We start from the raw sequence: 8,502 nt of genomic DNA on the forward strand, positions 1-8,502 counted from the left end.
AGCTACATCTTCGCACGCAAGGAAGTGCCTGACAGTCGGGACCCACCTGGTCGAAGCGTATGTAGCATTGTCATTCTGGTCGCGAACGTGTACATACATACTGGGCGATGTAGAGGCGCGCACATAGCATGTACACGTACGTACAGCGGCCAGGGTGCAAGAAAGTAAATACGGCCACGTACGTACATACAGGCGGGGTCTCGAACGCCTACTCGCGCATACGTACGGCCAGGGCTCGTGTACATGCCTGGGTCGGAACAGAGAAACTGCGTCGTCGTCGTGTTCATGGGGGGCCAACGGAATGCGTCGTGTTCATCGGGAGGCAACGGAATGCGTGGGAGCCAACCGTCTTGGACGGAACAGCCGATGGAAACGAGGCCTGGCGTACCACAGAACGGAGGAAACGGCCTTGTGTTCGACCGGCCACGTTCGAAACGGGATCCTGTTCATCGGGAGGGGTCTGGCGTACCGCAAAATGGAGGAAACATACCTCCTACGATCGAAATGGGGGTCCTGTTGATCGGGAGGGGTGTGGCGTACCGCAAAACGGAGGAAACGGACTTGTGTTGGAGTGGTACGGTCGAAACGGGGGGCCCTGTTCATCGGGAGGGGTGTGGCGTACCGCAAAACAGGACTCCACGGGATACTGTTCATCTCCACCGTCGACCCCCTCCAGCCTCCATGGGCTACTGTTCATCCACCGTCGACCTCCTCCAGCCTCCACCTGCGACTGTTCATCCACGGGCTCCTGTTCATCCAGCCGCCACCGCGCGCTACTCCACCGGCTACTGTTCAACCAGCCCTCTCCACGGGCTCCTGTTCAACCACCCCTCCACGGGCTACTGTTCATCCAGCCCTCCACCGTCTACTGTTCATCCAGCCATCCACGGGGTCCTGTTCATCCAGCCCCAACCGGCTCGCTCGATCGGGGTCCTGTTCATCCAGAGGCAACACCACGGGGTCCTGTTCATCCACCCCCACCGGGAACTGTTCATCCAAACCCCCCAGCAACGCTCACTGTTCATCTAGAGGTAGCATCGATCGGCTTCAGTTAGCAGCAGTAGTGAAGGAATCGCTCGATCGGGTTCAGTTAACAGCCATCGATCGATCGCTCGGGTTCAGTAACGCGTAGCCTGTAGTACAATCGCTCGGGTTCAATTAGAGCCCAACGCCTCGCACCCACGCGCATGCGTGTACGAGAGAAATGCGCATCGCTCGGCCCCGACCACCCACCGTAACCGGGAACACCCTGATATTTTCCTCGCCCTCGCTTCTACCACGGTTTTTTCCGTCATGGACGGCCCAAAGAATGTCATGCAGCTGCGTCTCCGGCCCGCCCAGGACGAAAAGCCCATTTTCTGTCATGATTTTTTGTCATGGAAGTAGGACCCCACCACATCTATGATGATACCGGGTTTTGTCACAATTATCATCATAGAAGTGTCATAAGTATGACACACACAAAATTCGTTGGCCCCAAAATGTCACGGATGTGTCTTTTTTTTGTAGTGACTGTATGTGGAGAGGCTGACAGCTGGGTCCACGGCAGCCGCAAGGAAGTGCCTCCTTATTACGCGCAAAATAATTATTCCTGCACCTAACAGCGGGGACCAACTGGACGGGCCACCGTATTTCGCGAAAAAACGTTTCCCCCCTGACAGCTGGGACCCACCAACTACATCTTCGCACGCAAGGAAGTGCGTTCGGGCAAAAAAACGATTCACCCCCTGACTCCTGGGACCCACCAGCTATATCTACGCACGCAAGGAAGTGCCTGACAGTCGGGACCCACCTGGTCGAAGCGTACATAGCGTTTCCATTCTGGTCGCGAACGTGTACGTACATACTTGTCGATGTAGAGCGCACACGTGTCGTAGTAGAGGCGCGCATGTAGCATGTACACATACGTACAACGGCCAGTCTGCAAGAAAGAAAATACGGCCATGTACGTACATACGGGCGGGGTCTCGAACGCCTACTCGCGCATACGTATGGCCAGGGCTCGTGTACATGGCTGGGTCGGAACAGAGAAACTGCGTCGTCGTCGTGTTCATGCGGAGGCTACGGAATGCGTCGTGTTCATCGGGAGGCAACGGAACGCGTGGGAGCCAACCGGCTTGGACGGAACAGCCGATGGAAACGAGGCCTGGCGTACCGCAGAACGGAGGAAACGGCCTTGTGTTCGACCGGCCACGGTCGAAACGGGATCCTGTTCATCGGGAGGGGTCTGGCGTACCGCAAAACGGAGGAAACAGACCTCTAACAGTCGAAACGGGGGTCCAGTTGATCGGAAGGGGTGTGGCGTACCGCAAAATGGTGGAAACGCACTTGTGTTGGAGCGCTATGGTCGAAACGGGGGTCCTGTTCATCGGGAGCGGCGTGGCGTACCGCAAAACAGGACTCCACGGGATACTGTTCATCTCCACCGTCGACCCCCTCCAGCCTCCACCTGCGATTGTTCATCCACGGGCTCCTGTTCATCCAGCCTCCACAGCGCGCTACTCCACCGGCTACTGTTCAACCAGCCCTCTCCACAGGCTACTATTCAACCACCCCTCCACGGGCTATTGTTCATCCAGCCCTCCACCGTCTACTGTTCATCCAGCCCTCCACGGGTTGGTCCTGTTCATCCAGCCCTCCACGGGGTCTTGTTCACCCAGCCCCAACCGGCTCGATCGATCGGGGTCCTGTTCATCCAGAGGCAACACCACGGGGTCCTATTCATCCACCCCCACTGGGAACTGTTCATCCAAACCCCCCAGCAACGCTCACTGTTCATCCAGAGGCAACACCACGGGGTCCTGTTCATCCACCCCCACCGGGAACTGTTCATCCAAACCCTCCCAGCAACGATCACTGTTCATCCAGAGGCAACATCGATCGGCTTCAGTTAGCAGCAGTAGCGAAGGAATTGCTCGATCGGGTTCAGTTAACAGCCATCGATTGATCGCTCGGGTTCAGTAACGCGTAGCCTGCAGTGCAATCGCTCGGGTTCAGTTAGAGCCCAACGCCTCGTAGCCACGCGCGTGCGTGTACGAGAGAAATGCGCATCGCTCGGCCCCGACCGCCCACCATAACCGGGAACACCCTGATATTTTCCTCGCCCTCGCTTCTACTATGGTTTTTTCCGTCATGGACGGCCCAAAGAATGTCATGCAGTTGCGTCTCCGGCCCGCCCAGGACGAAAAGCCCATTTTCTGTCATGATTTTTTGTCATAGAAGTAGGAGCCCACCACATCTATGACGATACCGGGTTTTGTCACAATTATCGTCATAGAAGTGTCATAAGTATGACAGAATTTTTTTTCGTTCGGCCCAAAATGTCACGGATGTGTCTTTTTTTGTAGTCTTGAGCTTGGACCTCATGGTCTGAAGTATGTGCCTCGTACGGCCATCAAGTCCCAAGCGCTCATGGATTTCATCAATGACTGGACAGAGTTGCAAACGCCTGAGGAAAAGCTGGATAACACATACTGGACTATTCACTTTGATGGGTCCAGGCAATTGGAAGGCTTGGGGGCTGGAGTCGTCTTGACTTCCCCACGAGGTGATAAATTTTCTTATGTTCTTCGGTTAATGTTCCCTTGTACTAACAATGTAGCTGAGTATGAGGCCTTGCTCCATGGTCTTCGGATGGCTAAGGAGATGAATTTAAGTCAGGTAAGGTGTTTTGGCGACTCAGATCTGGTAGATCAGCAAGTTTCCGGCACTTGGGATTCTAAGGATCCGCTCATGGCGGCTTATCGTCGAGAGGTTGGTGCTATTGCGGGTCACTTCAAAGGATACCCAGTCGAGCATATTGATCGCAGGAAGAATGAGCTGGCAGACACTTTAAGCCGGTTGGGCCTTGAACGTAAGCCGGTGCCACCCAACACGTTCCTGGATGTCTTGCTCAACCCTTCTGTCAAATTACCTACTGAGGAGGATCTTGTTGTTCCTGACCCGGAAGCACAATTGGTGGCCGCTCTTCATGCTATTCCTGATTGGACAATTCCGTATTTGGCTTACATGACCCAGGGCGAATTACCTGACGATGAAATTCTGGCCAAACAGATAACCCGATGGTCTAAGTCAATGTCAATTGTTAATGGGGAATTGCACCATCGCAGTGTCCCAGGGGTGTTTCAACGTTGCGTCTCTCCTGAAGAAGGCTGTGAGATTCTGCGAGAGATTGACGAAGGAGATTGTGGTCACCATGCCGGCTCTAAATCTCTCGTAGCCAAAGCTTTTCGTCATGGGTTTTATTGGTTGACAGCTCAGGCTGATGCAGAGGATTTGGTCAGCAAGTGTGACGGTTGTCAGAAGTTTTCACGCCGTGCTTATGTGCCGGCTCAAGAGTTGAGGATGATTCCAATTACTTGGCCTTTTGCAACTTGGGGGCTTGATGTGGTGGGGCCTTTCAAGAGGTCCAAGGATAAGAAGACCCACCTTTTGGTGGCGGTTGACAAGGTCACTAAGTGGGTGGAAGTAGAGCCGGTCAGTAAGTGTGATGCAGCAACGGCGGTTCAATTCATCAAAAAGGTGATCTTCCATTTTGGCTTTCCACACATCATTACAACAGATAATGGTACTAACCTCTCTAAAGGCGCTATGAGAGAATTTTGTCAACGGGAGCATATTCGACTTGACGTCTCCTCTATGGCTCACCCTCAGTCCAATGGTCAAGCGGAACGAGCTAATCAAGAGATTCTGCGAGGTATCAAGCCCCGGCTTATGGTTCCTTTGCAAATAACGCCGGGTTGTTGGGTGGAGGAGTTACCCTCAGTGTTATGGAGTATCAATACAACCCCCAACAGATCTACGGGTTACACACCTTTCTTCATGGTTTATGGAGCAGAGGCGGTTCTCCCTAGTTACATCCGTCATGATTCACCCCGGGTGGTGGCTTACGTTGAAGCTGATAACGAAAAGGCACGTCAAGATGCACTGGACCTGTTGGATGAGAAAGTGTGATCTCGCGGCGGCTCGTTCGGTGATTTATCAGCAAGATCTACGTCGTTATCACAGCCGCTGGGTCCAAACCAGAACCTTTCAAGAAGGCGACTTAGTGCTCCGGCTCATCCAGGATCAGACAGATATGCATAAGCTATCACCGCCTTGGGAAGGACCTTTTGTGGTCAGCAAGAATCTGCATAATGGGTCATACTATCTTATTGACGTTCGAGACCACAAGGACTCACGTAAGTCGGAAGAGGAGACCCGTCGGCCGTGGAATATTGCTCATCTTCGGCCCTACTATACTTGAGCCACCGGCTCTCATGATGTACATAGTCAGATGAGGTATATATTATGAACAGTATAATAAAGACCGGCATCCCTGATAATTCAGGGCCTCTGTCATTTCACTTTTTCAAAGCTGAGTCTTTACCATCGTCTTACATATTCATTTAAGAGGCTTGACGCAAATTACAGGGACCAAAGAGAGTTGGATGCACAGCACAGCTCAAACATAGGTCCCTGACGAGCACGACTTGTAAGTATGTCACTTGGGGGCTTCCTGTTCAAACATAGGCGTATTCGACCAAAGAGAACATAGCGTTACTACCCTCTTGACCAGGTTATCTTGTTCAAACATAGGCGTATTTGACCAAAGAGGACATAACCTTTCCGGGTCATCCTACCTGTATACCCACTGCTTCAACTCCATCAGGTCATCCTGATTGACCCGCCGAACTCTTAAACAATCAGTCTTTTATGGTGTATTCACCAAAGACCCTGAGCTTGTTAAGGTTCAAACGGCGGTTTGTCATGCGAGAGCACGGCTTACAGATAGTCAGGATGATCTAGGCTTCATAAGCCGCCTTCCTTGAAACTTGGATAAATCGGCCCGTGATGCATGCTGCTACTCTCACCCCCCGTACTCCTGATAAGTCTATCTTTATACAAGACCTGACTTTATCTGGGTTCAAATTTTGATTGGGTACTGTGAGTGTCGGCTCACAAAAAGCACATACCTTCCCGTGGCTCAGGCTAGTTTCATCGAAGAGGACACTTTGGCTTGGCGGCCTACAAAAGGCTCGAATTTCTTTTGATTTTTTATTTTTGATCTCTTCTTTGTCATCTGGTTTTTATAAATAGGGCCCAGCTGCCCTATTTATGGCTCATATTTGATGCATCTTTTGGGTCTCTACAACCCGCTAGGATGGCAGACTATAAGTCACCAGAGTATCATACTCTTATGTTCGGAGTTATAACTCTACAAACTCTGACTGCATCAAGCTGCTAAATTGGCAGTCTAAACACACACCAGAGGTATGATATTTTCTTATGTCAGCATTATGGTTAGCATGGCCCTGGTTATGGACTATTCGTCCCCAACGGTTTCAACCGGGTATCATGACCCACCCGGCGGTAAACCGCCAAGGCACCTGTGATTTGTTTATGTGCAGGGTAATTATCAAATCTGATATGCATAAGTCAATACTATCACAAGCATAAAATGATAGTTTCTCACATTGGCGGCTAAGCAGTATTGTGCAAAAACAGAAACATGCATGATGGCACGGCAGATTCAAGTTTTACTACCCTACTACATGACTCTGTGAGCCAAATAAGATCAAGTATTTTTGCAAAGATCAAATATAAACCGCCCGACGGTTCATTCTTCTTGGCCTTGCTGGCTTGAGGCCTCTGGATCATACTTTTTCGGATCTTCGTTCTCTTCCGCCGTTTGGAGATTTGGTGATGACCAGTCAATGCCACATAAAGCTTGGAATTCAGCTTCATCATCTATAAGTCTAGACGGGTCAACTTCAGGGGCAAAAGTATGATTACGGATTGGAGGGATTAAACCCATCACTTTATCAGCCGGCGTAGGCATCTTCTGATTCTCCATGCTGTAAGCCGGATGATATTTCGGCAGATCTGTTTCATTCGCAATAAGACTGGCCAGAGGGCGTATTTCTTTGACACCGGCAGCGAAGTCCTTTTGATCAAATGAGTGTCGTCTTCCTTCAAGCTTGGGTATCTAGTAGCTACCTCAGACGGTTCTAGCTCTGGTAACCATGCCTTGGCCTGGCTCAAAGCCGTCATGGCACGGGCTCTTGCAGATGACCGCTTCATTTCATCCATCCTAGCAGGCAGTACAGAAAGTTTTTTCAAGACATCTATCAAAAGAGTAGGTGCTTGATTGGTTGGAGAAATAGTAGCCAGTGCAGGCTGAGCTCCAGTATATAGCTGTTCAACAAGAGTGTAAACAGCTTTGAGCTTCACAAGCATATCCTGGTTCAGGTTGCTGCTCTTGGGACCTAAGTAAATCACAGATTGGTTAGAGGCGGTTTATACTATCAAGGAAAAGATTCACTTTTGATGTTTAAGAAGGCGACTCACCAAAGATAGCGGAAACCATCTAGGACACACAGTGTTTTAAACTGGGAGTTCACTAGTCACCTCTTGAAGAGCTGCCTCAGCTTTTTCAGCTCATTGCGTTAAAACCGTCTTCTCTTCAGCCCAAGTGTTTCTCTCCGCCTCAAAATTGGTCTAGTTTTTCCTTCTCAACCACGCTAAATTGGAATTTCGAATCGGCCTTTCGGGTTTCAGATTCTTGGTTTTCCAGCCGGGTCTTTGCATCAGACAATTGTGATTGCAAATCAGTAGTGGCAGCCTGTACAAGCACAAGAGTTTCAAAAACATTCATATCCGGGTTATAGAAGTATAAGTCCCAAGCCTTTTGCAAGCAACAAAACTTGGCACTTGGGGGCTAATGCCTACCGAAAATTTCTTCATACAAACGGCTCATGAGAGTAAGTCCCAAGCACTTTGCAAGCAACAGTACTTGGCACTTGGGGGCTAATGTCTATTGCTCGTGTCTCATTACTACTTTATAGTGACTCGGCTGCGCTGTAAACAGTTGCAGTCGGCTCATGGGGGCTACACCGATAATCTTTCCTTCATAAACAATGGTAAATAGGACCGGCTCATTCATGCTGATTAAACCGGCCCTTGGGGACTACGGATGCAATGCTAAATTGTTTAAGCATCTGGTTTAATTCTCACTATGACAACCGGCCTTGGAAGGATTCTACTATAGATGCTTATGGATTATTCTAAGTCTACAGCATATTCAATTTTATCATACCCAGTAGACTTGGGGGCTGGCAGGATGTACATAATTTATTTAAAGATGGAAGTCATACCTCATACTTTTGATGCATCTGCTTCACCATATCGATTTCAAGATCGCGGCTGGAGTGTACTTGGTTGAGGTAGCCAGATAGAATTTCACTGCTGCTTAATTGTGCACAGTGGGAGACATCAAACCTCACTTTCCATCTCTCAATAACCTCTTGCTTGGCGGAGTGTTTGGCCAAGACAGTTCGATTTCCCGGTTCTGTGAAACCGGTGCCAGTGATCAGCACATCATCGGCATGAGTCTCTGACGGCTTAAGCGAGCTTGAAGGTTTAGTAAAGGAAAAGATTTATTAAGATTTGGGCCATATATAACATTAATAACATGTGACGTCACAGCGGGTTACCGCAATTTCAGGAGATGACGTCATGGCG

The sequence above is a fragment of the Aegilops tauschii genome, chromosome 6 (genome assembly GCF_002575655.3).
Source record: "Aegilops tauschii subsp. strangulata cultivar AL8/78 chromosome 6, Aet v6.0, whole genome shotgun sequence".
Taxonomy (NCBI): Eukaryota; Viridiplantae; Streptophyta; class Magnoliopsida; order Poales; family Poaceae; genus Aegilops; species Aegilops tauschii.